Below are 17,626 nucleotides of genomic sequence, written 5' to 3' on the forward strand. Positions count from 1 at the left end.
TCCCCAGACCGCTGTTGTCCACTCTCACGCACAGGGTCGCCCCCAACGCACAAACACCGGGCTTGTTCACCCTTTTCAATAGCCACGCTAACACACTGTTAGAATTCAATTAACAAGACACCCGCCGTCTACCAGGACAGAGGGTAAACAGTAATATCGAAACGGACCCAATGAAACACATTGAAACAGCAGGGATCGAGAGGGAGGAAGGGAGAAAAACGGCTCATGACAGGGACCAGGGACTTTCATGTGTTGATAAGGAGTTGCCATGGAAAAACACATCGCCACACAAAGTGTTTCTTAAAGCGAGAGGAGAAAGCGAGGGCTGGCCTGAGCTTTTTAGTTCACGGGTTAACGGGTTTGCATGGACTTAGAGGGATTACGACCAGCATTCATGGAAATCCGGGGCCAGCAGGTGAGGTCTAGGCTCAGCTAGCTCATCCTTTAGGTAAACTGCTCTGGTGGGGCTGGCGTTGCCAGGTTTGGAGGATGGGGTGGGTTGCCATGTCCATGCTGCGTTGCCAGGATGAATGTGTATCTGTGTCCACAGTGACGGGAGGGAGGCAGTAGGCTGATCCCTCCCGGTAGAGTTCCTCTGACGGGGCCAACACTTGTCCCGGGATGGGGACACTGAGGACCCACTTTCACTGTCTAAGTGGCATAGTGTGGCCACAGCAAAAAGGGTCTGGCGACATTACTTGACTGGCCAGAATGGTATCTTAGCAGGCTCTAAAACCTTATGCAAACAGGGGGACTCGGAGTGAATACACAGGCTCAATGCTAGGGTTCTCTGACCGGCGTCTGTAGCATGGCAGCGTTGACATTGGGTGAAGTCGAGTAGAGATGACAGCTCGGCTGGTAAAGTGAACAATGCCAAACAGTCTTTTTGTGTCCTTTTAGGAAATGCTGAGCTGATTTAGATGGAACTGATACTCTTAATTGGCTTTGCATTTCTAAATGGACTGGTGTGTTATCTGTTTTTGCCAGGAACTGTCAAGCATAAAAAAGACAACCTTTCATTGAGAGAATGGGAAGCTTTTTTCCCTGAGACTAGGATAAATCGGAGCCATGTGGCCGTGGCCGATATCTGGCTTGCCTACTACTTACTTAAGCTGCATACTGTGTACTAATCGTACTCCGTACTATTTAGAGCATACTGTTTTTAGTAAAAACGTGCAGTGCCCATCAAATGTCCGCATACTAGGCTCATCCTGCTGAGGATGCTTCATGAAATGCGTTGATTCCCGCCATTCATTCATTTTCGTACAGCGCGTTGTCAGCTGTTGCGCACGTGGGTCTCGAAAGACTATTCTCTTTTCAATAGTGTGCAGCGAATTCTACTAGATGACAAGACGAAATGAGTATGACATCCTGGCCTTGAAAGCAGTCTAAATGTTTCAAATTTCACATACTATAAATGACTATTTAGAACGCAAGTACGGGTATTCTGATATGGCCTCTTGAGAATGGTGTTTCCCCGACTTCTGTTGCTGTGAATTTGTGACTATGGCTATTGTACATTTACAATAGCTTTCCCTTGGTTACATTGAATTTGTGATTTACTTTTGTGCATTTTCTCATTAAGAATCTGTTTTTATACATTCGTACATTACTGTTGTCTATTTGATGAATACATATCAATAATTGAATAATGCGGTCTGTTTTTTAAATTTTTATCAGTCTCAGGCCTTGAGTATTGAATCAGAGTACTTGGTTGAGTATTGAATCAGAGTACTTGGTTGAGTATTGAATCAGAGTACTTGGTTGAGTATTGAATCAGAGTACTTGGTTGAGTATTGAATCAGAGTACTTGGTTGAGTATTGAAATCTTGGTTGAGTATTGAATTCTTGGTATTTGAGTATTGAATCAGAGTACTTGGTTGAGTATTGAATCAGAGTACTTGGTTGAGTATTGAATCAGAGTACTTGGTTGAGTATTGAATCAGAGTACTTGGTTGAAATCAGAGTACTTGGTTGAGTATTGAATCAGAGTACTTGGTTGAAATCAGAGTACTTGGTTGAGTATTGAATCAGAGTACTTGGTTGAGTATTGAATCAGAGTACTTGGTTGAAATCAGAGTACTTGGTTGAGTATTGAATCAGAGTACTTGGTTGAGTAAACAGCAACAGCAAGAAATAACATAAACCACACACATGCAGGCATCTCTGACTGACGCTTCACTGTAAAGTCCATGGAGAATAAGAGCACCTCCTCCCAGCTGCCCACTGCTCTGAGGCTAGGAAACACTGTTACCACCGATTAAATCCACTATAATTGAGAATTTCAATAAGCATTTCTCTACGGCAATCTGGACCCTCGCTTTCTAAAATTATCTGCTGAAATTTTTGCCACCCCTATTATTAGCCTATTCAACCTCTCTTTCGTATCGTCTGAGATTCCCAAAGATTGGAAAGATGCCGCGGTCACCCCCCCTCTTCAAAGGGGGTGACACTCTAGACCCAAACTGCTACAGACTTATATCTATCCTACCCTGTCTTTCTAATGTCTTCAAAAGCCAAGTTAACAAACCGATTACCGACCATTTCAAATCCCACCGTACCTTCTCCGCTATGCAATCTGTTTTCAGAGCTGGTGATGGGTGCCCCTCAGCCACGCTCAAGGTCCTAAACAACATCAAAACCGCCATCGCACCTGCTCGCCCGTCCAGCATCACTACTCTGGACGGCTCCGACTTTGAATACGTGGACAACTATGAATACCTGGGTGTCTGGTTAGACTGTAAACTCTCCTTCCAGACTCACATTAAGCATCTCCAATCCAAAATTAAATCTAGAAACGGCTTCCTATATCACAACAAAGCATCCTTCACTCATGCTGCCAAACATACCCTCGTAAAACTGACCATCCTACCGATCCTCGACTTCGGTGATTTCATATTTAAAATAACCTCCAACACTCTATTCAACAAACTGGATGCAGTCTATCACAGTGCCATCCGTTTTGTCACCATAGCCCCATACACTACCCCCCACTGTGACCTGTATGCTCTCTTTGGTTGGCCCTCGCTTCATACTCGTTGCCAAACCCACTGGCTACAGGTTATCTACAAGTCCCTGCCTTATCTCAGCTCACTGGTCATCATAGCAGCACCCATTTGTAGCACGCGCTCCAGCATGTATATCTCACTGGTCATCCCCCAAAGCCAATTCCTCCTTTGGTTGTCTTTCCTTCCAGTTCTCTGCTGCCCATGACTGGAACGAACTGCAAAAATCTCTGAAGCTGGAGACTCACATCTCCCTCACTAGCTTTAAGCACCAGCTGTCAGAGCATATTACAGATGACTGCACCTGTACATAGCCCATCTGTAAACAGTCCATCTATCTACCTACCTCATCCCCACACTGTATTTATTTATTTATCTTGCTCCTTTGCACCCCAGTATCTCTACTTACACATTCATCTTCTGCCGATCTACCATTCCAGTGTTTAATTGCTATATTGTAATTACTTCGCCACCATGGCCTATTTATTTCCTTAACGTACCTCATTTGCACTCACTGTATATAGACGTTTTGTTTTCTTTCGTTCTACTGTATTATTGAATGTATGTTTTTTTTATTCCATGTGTGTTGTTGTATGTGTCGAATTGCTGTGCTTTATCTTGGCCAGGTCGGTGTTGCAAATGAGAACTTGTTCTCAACTAGCTTACCTGGTTAAATAAAGGTGAAATAAATAAAAATGGGTCATATACAATGAGTATACAAAACATTAGGAACACCTGCTCTTTCCATGATATTGATTGACCAGATGAAAACTATGATCCATTTTTACATTTTACATTTCAGAAGATGCTCTTATCCAGAACGACTTACAGTAGTGAGTGCATACATTTTTTTGGGGTACTTTTCCTATACTGTTCCCCTGTGGGAATCGAACCTACAACCCAGATGTTGCAAGTGCCATGCGCTACCAACTGATCCACACGGGACACCATTAGCACATTATTAATGTCTGTTGTCACTTGTTAAATCCATTTCAATCCCTGAAGAGGAAGAGACCGTAGTAGGTGCTAGTGTGTCAAGAACTGCAATGCTGCTGGGTGTTTCACCCTGAACATTTTCCCGTTCGTATCAAGAATGGTTCACCACCCAGGCCTGCCAAGTCGTGCAGCAATGCATCGCAGTGCTGAGGCGCCACTACAGCCTTGGTTTGATCCCAGGCTGTGTCACAGCCGGAAGCCCCGTAGAGTGGTGCACAATTGGCACAGTGTCGTCCATGTTTGGCCCGGGAAGATTCTGAGTTTAAGTGCTGTAGTAGAGCGGCTTGGCGGATCATGTTTCGGAGGACGCATGACTCGACCTTCTCCCGAGCTTGTTGGGGAGTTGCAAGCAATGAGAAAAGATTGTAACTACCAGTTGGGAAGAAAAAAGGGGGTAAATTCACGCACACAAAAAAAGAATGGTCCACCACTCAAAGGACATCGAGCCAACTTGACATAACTGGTAAGAATTTGGGTCAACATCCCGGTGGAACGCTTTCGACACCTTAGAGAGTCCATACCTCATCGAATTTAGGCTGTTCTGAGGGCAAAAGTGTGAGCAACTCAATTATTAGATGGTTTGGACACACAAGCTGGTACTTTTTCCTCATAAATCACGGTTGGAAGATTCCTGGAATGAAGAGTAAATAAGCAAGAAAACTGAAATCCTCCAACCAAGATTTTCTGAGGACCTGGGGATTTTTTTTGAAAGTTACTGGAATTCTGCAATCCTACATACAAATAAAAGTCTGATCTGATCCAATGTAGGATTCAGACAGTCTTCGCGAGACAATAGGGCACCATCTCCCCTGCCCCCTCTCCGGCCTCCACACGCCCCTTCTTCAACCAGGGCGTCCCTTAACTTCCTCAAATATTGAGTCAGTGTCTTGGGGTAAGCAGTTACACTGCCTGTTGTGGTTGACAGTTGCTGGCGCATGACTTTGTCCCTATTGTCCAGGACGGGTGCATGGCCCCTTGGCCTCTGCAAGCCAGGACCTGCCCTCTGAAACCAGGGGAGAGGGTGTGTGTGTGTGTACTGCATACACCACGTGTGCCCGAGCATCCATCTGGGTGTGTGTTGTCACTATGTCTCTCTTTCCCCTCTCACTGTGGTCCTGTGCTCAGGAATGTTTGCTCTGACACTACGGATCAACTGTAGTCCCGTCTCACTGCATCTCGCCTCTCCAGCCTCAAGTCAAACAGACATTGCCTTGGCGAGAGCCGAGCGGAGGCCCCTTTATCTCCCAGACGTGGCTCTTCCTTTTAAGAAGAGGAAGGTAAATAATGACAGGGATTTAATAGGTGGATGATGTGGTCTCCGGGTGCAGGGGCTTGACAGGGACTGTGCAAACAGGCCCATCCTCTGACCAGGGGGATACAGCACGTTCCCTCTACAGTGACCAAAGAGATCTGACTGCGGGGAGATTTTAAAGATCTGAAACGCACACATTCTGGGCTTTCATCTGAAACATACACACACACACAGAATGAAAGATGAGGAGTTTGGTCTTTTGTATTGGTTTTGTTGGTTGAGGCGAGACTGTGTGGCTGGCACAGTGGGATTCTATTGCTCATAGAGGGCTTGCGACGAGGAATTCGTACTCTAATAAAGGTCCCCAAACAAATTGCAGTTCAGTTTATTCATTCAAACTTTTTATACATTTTGTGCATTGTTCTGTAGTAATCTGTTTGGGCCAGTTGACACCGATTTAAGCCTAGTCCTGGACTAAACTGAATGTTCAAAGGTGATTTTCCATTGAAAGTGCTTCCTAGTCCAAGACTAGTCTTTAATCTGAGTCAAGGTAACTGGCCCTAAAAGTTTTACTGTCTCCCATGCTAGCAGATAGGACGGGGCCCCATAATAGACCTGCAGCATTTTGTAACCTGGTGACTCCTCACATGCTGAACACTGGGCTTGGAGGCATTGACCTGGTTGGTTAACTGCCCATAGACACGGGGTAAAGGCATTGTCTTTTTTTTTTTTTTTTCTCTCTCCCCAATTTCGTGGTATCCAGTTGTTGTAGTAGCTACTATCTTGTCTCATCGCTACAACCCCCGTACGGGCTCAGGAGAGACGAAGGTTGAAAGTCATGCGTACTCCGATACACAACCCAACCTAGCCGCACTGCTTCTTAACACAGCGCGCATCCAACCCGGAAGCCAGCCGCACCAATGTGTCGGAGGAAACACCGTGCACCTGGCAACCTTGGTTAGCGCGCACTGCGCCCGGCCCGCCACAGGAGTCGTTGGTGCGCCATGAGACAAGGACATCCCTACCGACCAAGCCCTCCCTAACCCGGACGACGCTAGGCCAATTGTGCGTCGCCCCTGGTCGTGGCCGGTTACGACAGAGCCTGGGTGAGAACCCAGAGTCTCTGATGGCACAGCTGGCGCTGCAGTACAGCGCCCTTAACCACTGTGCCACCCGGGAGGCCCGGGAAAAGGCATTGTCAGTGGTGAACTGTCTTAGTCCTGAACATACACTCGGACAATCTTATGTTGATGCAGTAGAATGACTTGTAACCATTGTAAATAAGAATTTGTTCTTAACTGGCTTTACATAGTTAAATAAAGGTTAAATAAAAATACATACTTAAAATTGTAAAAAAAACGACTCATGAAGTAAAATAAACTGATCCGTCAGTCACTCAGTCGATTGGCACCTTGGAGTTAAATATCTTTCTTGCTCTCGTGCATTCTGTCACGTATACACACACACACCTCTAGGCTGGACACATTCATCATGGCTTGACTGTCTCCAGATAAGCGGTCTTCTTTTTGAGGACGTTTCCACTAGTTCCACCTCGACACACCCTGACCTCCAGGGTAGTATTGAGTTTCCCTGCAGGCCTCTTTTCCCCTGTTAAATGTTGACCTCTTGACAATCCTTCTCCACTCACCCCCTGGCCCATTCCCTCTCCCAACACACACACACGTGGGCACACACACCTTTTACTCACTCTAGTCTGCTCCACGCCCGTCAAGATGAGCCCCACCCCACCCCCTCCTCATAAACACACACACCCCCGACAGGCACAAAATTCTTCTGAGGTCTCCAGGGACCAATTAAGGATGTCTACCTGCCTGAGTCCTTCTACCCCTCCCCCCTCCACCTAACACGCACCAGCCACCCAGACAGCGAGAGGTGAGGGGTTAGTGAGGGCCATAGGTCAATACAGTCTAAATTGGGCGGTCAGGACTCAGGACAGCTGCAGACTGGGGGAGACAGGCTCAGGAACTTACTGCAGGCCATGAGGATTGGGGACAAAATTATAGGAGCTCTTAGATACGACATTATTACAGGGCGCGTGCACTTAGTTTAAGGCAGCATAATGTGAAAACTGTGCAAGGAGTGTGACCGCTTTAATTAGGCACTGTATGCAGACACGCACATACAAAGCAAGGTAAATGGCATTTTACCAATACTCAGTCAACACACGTCTTCATCCCAGCCAGGAACGGCCACAGTTTCCGTTATTTCTTTTTTATTATACAGGTAGGCCCACATCAGATATAGGCATTGCCCATTTTAGTGAACGGAGAGACCATCTTAAGGCTCCCTACTAACTTTGTTATTTAATACCGTTTGTCTATCACACATGTACCAAATACTAAATAAATATACAGTACCAGTCAAAACGTTTGGACACACCTACTCATTCAAGTGGTTTTTCTTCAATTTTACTATTTTCTACATTGTAGAATAATAGTGGACATCATCAAAACGATCAAATAACACATATGGAATCATGTAGTAACCAAAAAGGTGTTAAACAAATCAAAATATATTTCAGATTCTTCAAAGTAGCCATCCTTTGCCTTGATGACAGCTTGGCACACTCTTGGCATTCTCTCAACCGACTTCACCTGGAATGCTTTTCCAACAGTCTTCAAGGAGTTCCCACATATGCTGAGAACTTGTTGGCTGCTTTTCCTTCACTCTGCAGTCCAACTCATCCCAAATCATCTCAATTGGGCTGAGGTCGGGTGTTTAGAGGCCAGGTAATCTGATGCAGCACTCCATCACTCCTTGGTCAAATAGCTCTTACACAGCTTAGAGGTGTGTTGGGGCATTGTCCTGTTGAAAAACAAATGATAGTCCCACTAAGCGCAAACCAGATGAGATGGCGTATCGCTGTGTTGTAGCAATGCTGGTTAAGTGTGCCTTGAATTCGAAATAAATCACTGATAGTCACCAGCAAAGCACCCCCACACTATCACACCTCTTTCTCCATGCTTCACGGTGGGAACCACACATGCGGAGATCATCCGTTCAACTACTCTGCGTCTCACAAAGACGGCGGTTGGAACCAAAAATCTCAAATTTGGACTCATCAGACCAAAGGACAGATTTCCACTGGTTTAATGCCATTGCTCGTGTTTCTTGACCCATGCAAGTATTTTCTTCTTATTGGTGTCCTTTAGTAGTGGTTTCTTTGCAGCAATTCGACCCCGAAGGCCTGATTCACGCAGTCTCCTCTGAACAGTTGATGTTGAGATGTGTCTGTTACTTAAACTCTGTGAAGAATTTATTTGGTCTGCAATTTCTCCTCTGCAGCAGAGGTAACTCTGGGTCTTCCTTTCCTGTGGCGGTCCTCATGAGATCTAGTTTCATCATAGCCCTTGATGGTTTTTGTGACTGCACTTGAAGAAACTTGAAACATTCTTGAAATGTTCCGTATTTACTGACCTTCATATCTTAAAGTAATGATGGAATGTCATTTCTCTTTGCTTATTTGAGCTGTTCTTTCCATAATATGGACTTAGCCCTATTTGGTAAAAGACCATCTTCTGTATACCACCCCTACCTTGTCACAACACAACTGACTGGCTCCAACGCATTATGAAAGAAAGAAATTCCACAAAATAACTTTTAGCAAGGCACAGCTGTTAATTGAAATGCATTCCAGGTGACTACCTCATGAAGCTGGTTGAGAGAATGCCAAGAGTGTGCAAAGCTATCATCAAGGCAAAGGGTGGCTACTTTGAAGAATCTCAAATATAAAATCTATTTGGATTTGTTTAACACTTTTTTTCTGTGACTATGATTCCAGGTGTTATTTCATAGTTTTGATGTCTTCACTATTATTCTATAATGTAGAAAATTGTAAAAATAAAGAAAAACCCTTGAATGAGTAGGTGTCCAAACTTTTGACTGGTACTGTATACCAGTTACCAATGTAATTTGATCAACTTTGTTATTTTCCTAGGACTAACTGAAGGAAATCCGCTTGAAACAATGGCTCTGGTTATTCTCCACTGCTAGCCTGCTCTCCAAGCATGAGCCTGAAGCCACAAACTGGCCAAACTCATGTTTCTAAAAATGGATGCAAAGGCACTAATAAGTCATTTTTTGTTTAATTTAATTATAAGTCCACAGCCTATATGCGCAATTTAAAAACTATAAGGAATGAATGCAACAAAATGTTGTTTAAGTGCTGTGCTTTTTATGTCCCTACCAGCCTATGTGTTACACAATATATTTCTTTGTTGGCTATAGCATTGAAATAATTGAAATAATAAAGCCTGAATAATTCATTTTCAAGTGTCACAAAAATAGATGGGTGTTGGTTAAATTGTGATTTTAATGAATGGAGCTCATTTTCTTCCTGTGAGCTTGGAGTGGTTTTTTAGCACTCATGAGCAGGATTTCCAACCGCTCAACTCTGCTCACATGCTCTGCTGGATATCAATTCCATCACTGGTAAATTCCATCACTGGTAAATGTGTATTGTAGCTGTCTGTTCAATCCCGCCCTGTTGGTCAGTGTATCAGGACATCAAAGCTCCCAGCTCAGTGGTGAAGACATAGGAAAGAGGATAAGACTACTGAGGCTCGACAACAAAACTAAGCCCAACTGAAAGAGCTGAAAGACAGAGAGGGCCCAGTAATATGGGATCATCCCTGCTGTAACACCACCTCACCGCCCCCACAAAGAAATCCAGTCAGGCCGGTGGTGGTGGTCATTCTCTGACCACGTATCCATGCCAACCCTGCTCTAACCCTTTCCCTCCTCCCCACATCGCCACCGAGGGTCCGGAGCCCTCTGCCCTCTTTTATTCCCCACATATTATAATCTGCTGGATTAGAGCCAGCGCTGCTTTGTCTCCGGACGTGTCCAAACATGGCAGGAGGTCAGAGGTCGCTTTGGCCGCTGGCCTTGGCCCTTGGTGGCCCCCGGGTGAGAGGGCGTCCCGGGAGCATCAGGGCGTAGTAGGGATCCAGCGAGGGCAGGGGGGCCTCATAGCTGGCTTCTCCCTCCGTGGCAGGTCCAGTCTGTAATGTGCTCAGAGGCTGGTCTAGGCCCGGCTGGCTTTGTCCAGCTGCCCTCTCAAAGGCCTGGCGCTGAATGGGAGGGCAGGAAAAGGTCAGACTGGCCAGCAGCGCTCCACTGCCTTTGAAATGCCATAGACACCCCCCCACCCCCCACCCCCCCTCCTCGGCCCTCACGCTCCTCGCCCTGCCTTGCTCCAGGCCACTCTGCAACGACAGTATCCATGGACACTAGTTGTTAAAAACACTACGGACAATAGTTACTTCACGTTTAGTAACATTGGTGTGTATCATTCATCAAAATGGGTTTATATTGGATTCGGAGTCTGTACGGGACATAAAGATACCTCCAAACACCACAGGTCCCTCAGTATCCTTACACAGGTTTTTTTTAGAGGTGTTCTAATTGAGTGCCGACCCTAGCTATGTAAGGAGTCCCCAATCCCTCCACACTCCAGACATGTGCTCCTTCTGTTGACACAGAACTCAATTAGGGCTGATAAACGCACAGGGCCAAGTCGGTTGAACACAGCCGCTAATGTCTTTAGCCTCCCCTCTGAGAGCTAGCCTGGAAACGCTAATTCTATTACAGCTGTCTGCTCCACAGTGCCTGGTAATTCCATCAAGTGTCCCGTGTTAACTTACACATACTAATCACATTTCAGTACAACTAATAGTAATCAATGGAGAGAGATAAAGTGCCCAGAGGTAAAGTAGTCGGGGAGAAGTCAGTCAGCGGGCAGGCAACTAAAGGGACTGACTGTTTTTACACACATTCCACAGGGAGAGGGAACATTAGGTTTGATTTGTGGCAGATATTTGTGCAGCACAGTTTGGGGGATGAGATATTTCGATCTGAAGGTGAATTAGTGTAGTGCAACAGTGTTGCTTCCATCCCTCCCCTTGCCCCATTCTGGGCTCGAACCAGGGACCCCCTGAACACATCAGCAACAGTCACCCTTGAAGAATCGTTAGCTATCGCTCCACGACAACCGCGGTCCTTGCAGATCAAGGTCTTAAAGCAAGCGACATCAGCAATTGAAATGCTACTAGCGCGCACCGCTAACTAGCTAGCCATTTCACGCTGGTTATAACGCACCCCCCTTTGGCCTCCTCCTTCTCCCGCAGCAACCAGTGATCCGGGTCAACAGCATCAATTTAACAGTGTTGCTTCCTTCTGTCCCTCCGCTCGCCCCAACCTGGGCTTGAACCAGGGAACCTCTGAACACATCAACAACTGCCTCCCACAAAGCATCATTACCTATTGCTCCACAAAAGCCGGGGCCCTTGCAGAGGAAGGGGAGAGTGATGTAGGAGAGCGGAAAGTGAAGCACCACTAACTCGTTGGCCATTTCACACCGGTTCCAGTAGCTTATTGTCTGTCAGGTTGAATGACTGTAGGCTGCAAGTTAAAATTATATTTTCAAATTGATCTAATGATCTGATTGATGTCTCCGTCAATCAACAACCTCTCCCCTAAATAAAATACATCTGATGCTTTCCTGGAATATTCACACAAACGTAGGTTCCCAGTAACACTCTTCATTACCCAAATGAGATGGCATCTCCCTGCTCTCTAAACACCACCAGAAACTCGTCCCCAGTTAGACACAAAATGGCTGACGTTGCAGCCAGACCTAGGAGGAAGAGCTACTGTACCTTAGTGTGTCTCCTCTAATGAAGCGCACAATCACGGGCCTCTTGGCTCTACAGAGGATGTGCGAGAGCCCGGACGCCTGTTCCCTGGCGCCTTACAGGCTAATAGGCGCCAATGGAAGGCTTTTCTCTCCTTTTCTTTCCTCTCCCACAACCAAGAGGAGCAATTAAATCCAATTGGAGGCTATTGCTTGGAACTGGGGGCCCCTGGAGGCCTCGGGCCGGACGTTTAATCATGAGGTGACCTAGTTGCCTGATAAATGGGCCTGGGGAGGGAAACTGTTCGCCGGTCATTAATCTACAGTCAGATCAGGACAACAGCACATGGCCGTCTTGGCGTTAATTGGCAACTTTTGGAGGGAAAGGCTAGATGGAGATGGATGTTGCTCGAGTGATCCATAATTCGGCCCACTAAGGTTCTGATGAAGGAAGAGAGGGCGCCTCTCCAGGAATCCGAGGGCTTCCGCACCTCACGGTTGTGAAAACATGTTCCAAGGCAGCATGTAAGGAACAGACACCAGGTTACCACGGAATGTTATTCATCACATGCTTCTTAAACGACAGGTCTAGACTAACAGTGAAATGCTTACAACAAAGCAGAGGGAGAGAAAATAGAAAAATAATAGAAAAGCAATAACACATAATAATAAATACACAATGAGTAACTTGGCTATATGCACGGGGTACCAGTACAGAGTCGATGTGCAGGGGTACGAGGTAATTGAGGTAGATACAGCAAGCACAAAAAGTATTGGGAGAGTGATATATGTTTTTAATTTGGTCATCTCTGATTATGATTGTCATGGGTCTCGGGTATGTGTAAATTTAACAGACCCGTTTCAGAAACCGAACGCGACAGCTGCATTTGAAACTGAGAAATGTTATCATTTACGATGCTGCTCTTGCCTTTCACGACAGTGGAGCCTAGAGGGTGTAGCTCGTTGGCTAACCATAAGTCATCAGCGCGGCAATAGGCTACAGTCATAGAGCCTCGTGTGGAGCAAAAGTTAGGAGATATCTAATCAATGGAAGATGGAATTATACTGAACAAAAATATTAACGCAACATGCAACGATTTCTATGATTTTGTATTAGGAAATCCGTAAATTGAAAATAATTAATTAGACTACAATCTATGGATTTCATGACTGGGCAGGGGTGCAGCCATGTGTGGGCCTTGGAGGGCCCAACCACTTGTCAGCCAGGCCCACCCACTGGGAAGCCAGACCCACCCAATCAGAATAAGTTGTAGACTCAAATACTCCTCAGTATTCAAAATACTCCCTTCAGACAATCCCGTAGGTGAAGAAGCCTGGATGTGGAGATCAAGGGCTGGCGCGATTAGGGTACACGTGGTCTGCGGTTGTGAGGCCGGTTTTACGTACTGCCAAACTTCTCTAAAACGATGTTGAAGGCAGGTTATGGTAGAGAAATAAACATAATATTATCTGGCAACAGCTCTGAAGGACATTCCTGCAGTCAGCATGCCAATTGCACGCTCCCTCAAAACTTGAGACATCTGCGACATTGTGTGACAACACTGCACATTATAAAGTGGCCCTTTATTGTACCCAGCACAAGGTGCACCTGTGTAATGATCATGCCGTTTAAGCAGCTTCTTGATATGCCACACCTGTCAGGTGGATGGACTATCTTACTATCTTGGAAAAGGAGAAATGCTCACTAACAGAGATGTGTACAAAATTGGAGAGAAATAAGCTTTTTGTTTGTATTGAACATTTTAGGGATTTTTTTATTTCAGCTCATGGAACATGGGAACAGCACTTTACATGTTGCGTTTATATTTTGTTCAGTATATTTTAATTCTGACATTGCTCGTTCTAATATTTCTTAATTCCTTTCTTTTTGTTTTTTGGATTAGCATGAATTGTTATGTATTGTTCAAAATTACTGCACTGTTGGAGGTAAGAACATAAGCACTATGCTACACCCGCAATAACATCTGCTAAATATTTGTACACAACCAATCCAATTAGATTTTACTTGAAAATACCAGTGAAGACACTTGCCAGCTGGTCAGCGCATGCTCTGAATACGCGTCCTGGTAACCCGTCTGGCCATTTGAATATGAACCTGTTTAAAGCTTTGACTCACATCGGCTACTATTATTTTACCTTTATTTAACTAGGCAAGTCAGTTAAGAACACATTCTTATTTTCAATGATAACCCACTGTTCCTAGGCTAACTGCCTTGTTCAGGGGTAGAACGACAGATTTTTACCTTGTCAGCTCGGGGTTTCGTTCTTGCAACCTTTCAGTTACAAGTCCAACGCTCTAACCACAAGGCTACCTGCCGCCCAGAGAGTGTGACCACACACTCGTCCTGAACAGCTGGTGCTCTCATGCATGGTTCAGTGTAGCTTGTCCCGAAGCAAACAGGGAAAGCTTTTAGCTCGTCTGGGATTGTTCAATGTTTAGCTTGCAAACAAGAATTAGGAGGATAGAGTTATAGTAAGATTTGACAAATGGAGAGAGAGGGAGAACTTTGTATGCATTTCTGGATGTGGTGTAAAGGTGATCTAGAGTTGTCTTTTCTACTTGACATGCTGGTAGAAATTATGTTTTTAAAAAATGATGTAAGATTTCAGCTTCCCTGCGTTAAAATGATTGGCAACTAGGAGCTCTGCATCTGGATGAGCATTTTATTGTTTGTTTATGCCTTATACTGCTTGTTGAGTGTTGTCTTAGTGCCAGCATTGGTCTGTGGTGGTAAATAGCCAGTTCTGAAAAATATAGATGAAAACTCTCTGTAAATAGTATGGTCTACAGCTTATCATGAGGTATTCTAACTCAGGCGAGCAGAACCTCGAGACTTCATTAATATTAGAGCTTGCACACCAGCTGTTGTTAACAAAGAAGCACACCCCTCCCACTAATCTTAGTCGATGCTGCAGTACGGTATTGACGAGCTAAATGTACAGTTGAAGTTGGAAGTTTACATATACCTTAGCCAAATACATTTAACTCAGTTTTTCACCATTCCTGACATTTAATCTAGTAAAAATTCCCTGTCTTAGGTCAGTTAGGATCACCACTTTATTTTAAGAATGTGAAATGTCAGAATAATAGTAGAGTGATATATTACAGCTTTTATTTCTTTCATCACATTCCCAGTGGGTCCGAAGTTTACATACACTCAATTGGTATTTGGTAACATTGCCTTTAAATTGTTGAACTTCGGTCAAATGTTTCAGGTAAGCCTTCCACAAGCTTCCCACAATAAGTTGGATGAATTTTGGCCCATTCCTCCTAACAGAGCTGGTGTAACAGAGTTAGGTTTGTAGGCCTCCTTGCTCGCACACGCTTTTTCAGTTCTGACCACAAATTGTCTATAGGATTGAGGTCAGGGCTTTGTGATGGCCACTCCAATACCTTGACTTTGTTGTCCTTATGCCATTTTGCCACAACTTTGGAAGCATGCTTGGGGTCATTGTCCATTTGATATATTTATTGAATATATCTACATAATTTTCCTACCTCATGATGCCATCTATTTTGTGAAGTGCACCAGTCCCTAATGCAGCAAAGCACCCCCACAAGATGATGCTGCCACCCCTGTGCTTCAAGGGTGGGATAGTGTGTTATTCGGCTTGCAAGCCTCCCCCATTTTCCTCCAAACATAACGATGGTCATTATGGCCAAAGAGTTCTATTTTTGTTTCATCAGACCAGAGGATGTTTTCTCCAAAAGGTACGACCTTTGTGCCCATGTGCAGTTGCAAACCGTAGTCTGGCTTTTTTTATGGCAGTTTTGGAACGGTGGCTTTTTCCTTGCTGAGTGGCCTTTCAGGTTATGTCGATATAGGACTCGTTTTTACTGTGGATAAAGATACCTTTGTACCTGTTTCCTAGAGCATCTTCACAAGGTCCTTTGCTGTTCTGGGATTGATTTGCACTTTTCGCACAAAAGTACGTTCATCTCTAAGAGACAGAACACGTCTCCTTCCTGAGTGGTATGATGGCTGTGTGGTCCCATGGAGTTCATACTTGCATACTATTGTTTGTAAAGATGAATGTGGTACCTTCAGGCGTTTAGAATTTGCTCCCAATGATGAACCAGACTTGTGGATGTCTACTATTTTTTGGGGGCTGATTTCTTTTGATTTTCCCATGATGTCAAGCAAAGAGGTACTGAGTTTCAAGGTAGGCCTTGAAATACAGCCACAGGTACACCTCCAATTGGCTCAAATTATGTCAATTAGCCTATCAGAAGCTTCTAAATCCATGACATAATTTTCTGGAATGTTCAAATGGCACAGTCAACTTAGTGTATGTAAACTACTACCCTGCTGGAATTGTGATGTGGTGAATTATAAGTGAAATAATCTCTAAACAATTGTTGGAAAAATGACTTGTGTCATGCACAAAGTAGATGTCCTAACCGACTTGCCAAAACTATAGTTTGTTAACAAGATATTTGTGGAGTGGTTGAAAAATGTGTTATAATGACTCCAATTTAAGTGTATGTAAACTTCCGACTTCAACTGTATATTATCCATATCCCTATTCAGCCACGCCTCTGACAAACAGGATATTACAGGGTGTAGTGTACCTATGATAAAAATTACAGACCTCTACATGCTTTGTAAGTAGGGAAACCTGCAAAATCGGCAGTGTATCAAATACTTGTTCTCCCCACTGTATTTGTATTAAAGTTTTAGTATTTGGTCCGATATTTCTAGCACACCATGATTACACCAAGTTCGGGACTCTACAAACGTGTTAGATGCATTTGTTGTTTATTTTGTGCCCAATAGAAATGAATGGTAAATAATGCAGTGTGTCACTTCTACATTAAATGTGGATGCTACCATGATTACGGATAGTCCTGAATGAATTGTGAATAGTGATGAGTGAGAAAGTTACAGGCGCACAAATATCCTACCTCTAACACATGCTAACCTCTCTTTACAATAACAGAGGTTAGAATTTGTTTGGGTGGGATTATGATATTTGTGTGTAACGTTCTCATTATTAGAGTCACAAGCTTGATGTAATCATTGCGTGCTAGGAATATGGGACCAAATACTAAACTGTTGACTACTTAAATACACAAATATGTGAATTTGTCCCAATTCTTTTGGTCCCCTAAAATGTACAAAAAGTGCTATAATTTCTAAACGGTTCACCCAATATGGATGAAAATACCCCAAATTAAAGCTCACAGCCTGCACTTCAAATAAGGTGTAGACCTTACTGTGAAAAGTATACAATAAAATAACAATAATGAGGCTATATACAGGGGACACCGGTACTGAATCAATGTGTGGGGGTTACAGGTGAGTTTAACCTCATCGCCATTGTATCATTTCAAATCCAAAGTGCTGGAGTACAGAGCCGAAACATCAAACATTTTGTCACTGTCCCAAAACTTTTGGAGCTCACGGTTTTGTTTGTGTACACGTATAATTCCTACAAGACCTACGCTTCTCTCTCTTTTTTTGTTGTTGCCATGTCTCTCTGTGATATGGGCAGTCCAATCAAGGTTTCGCCTTTCTAAGGTGAGGTGAGATGTACTCAGTCTTCCAGTCGGCTTTCTGGCTGATGGATGGAGGCAGGGAGCTAGGTAGGCACTGAGGCCCCGTACTGATAACAGCCATAATTCAACAGCGGCTTCCTCCCAATGTTTGTGCCCAGTCAAACACTGTCTGTCGGCAGGGATAGATGGATGTATAG

The sequence above is a fragment of the Oncorhynchus nerka genome, linkage group LG24 (genome assembly GCF_034236695.1).
Source record: "Oncorhynchus nerka isolate Pitt River linkage group LG24, Oner_Uvic_2.0, whole genome shotgun sequence".
Lineage (NCBI taxonomy): Eukaryota > Metazoa > Chordata > Actinopteri > Salmoniformes > Salmonidae > Oncorhynchus > Oncorhynchus nerka.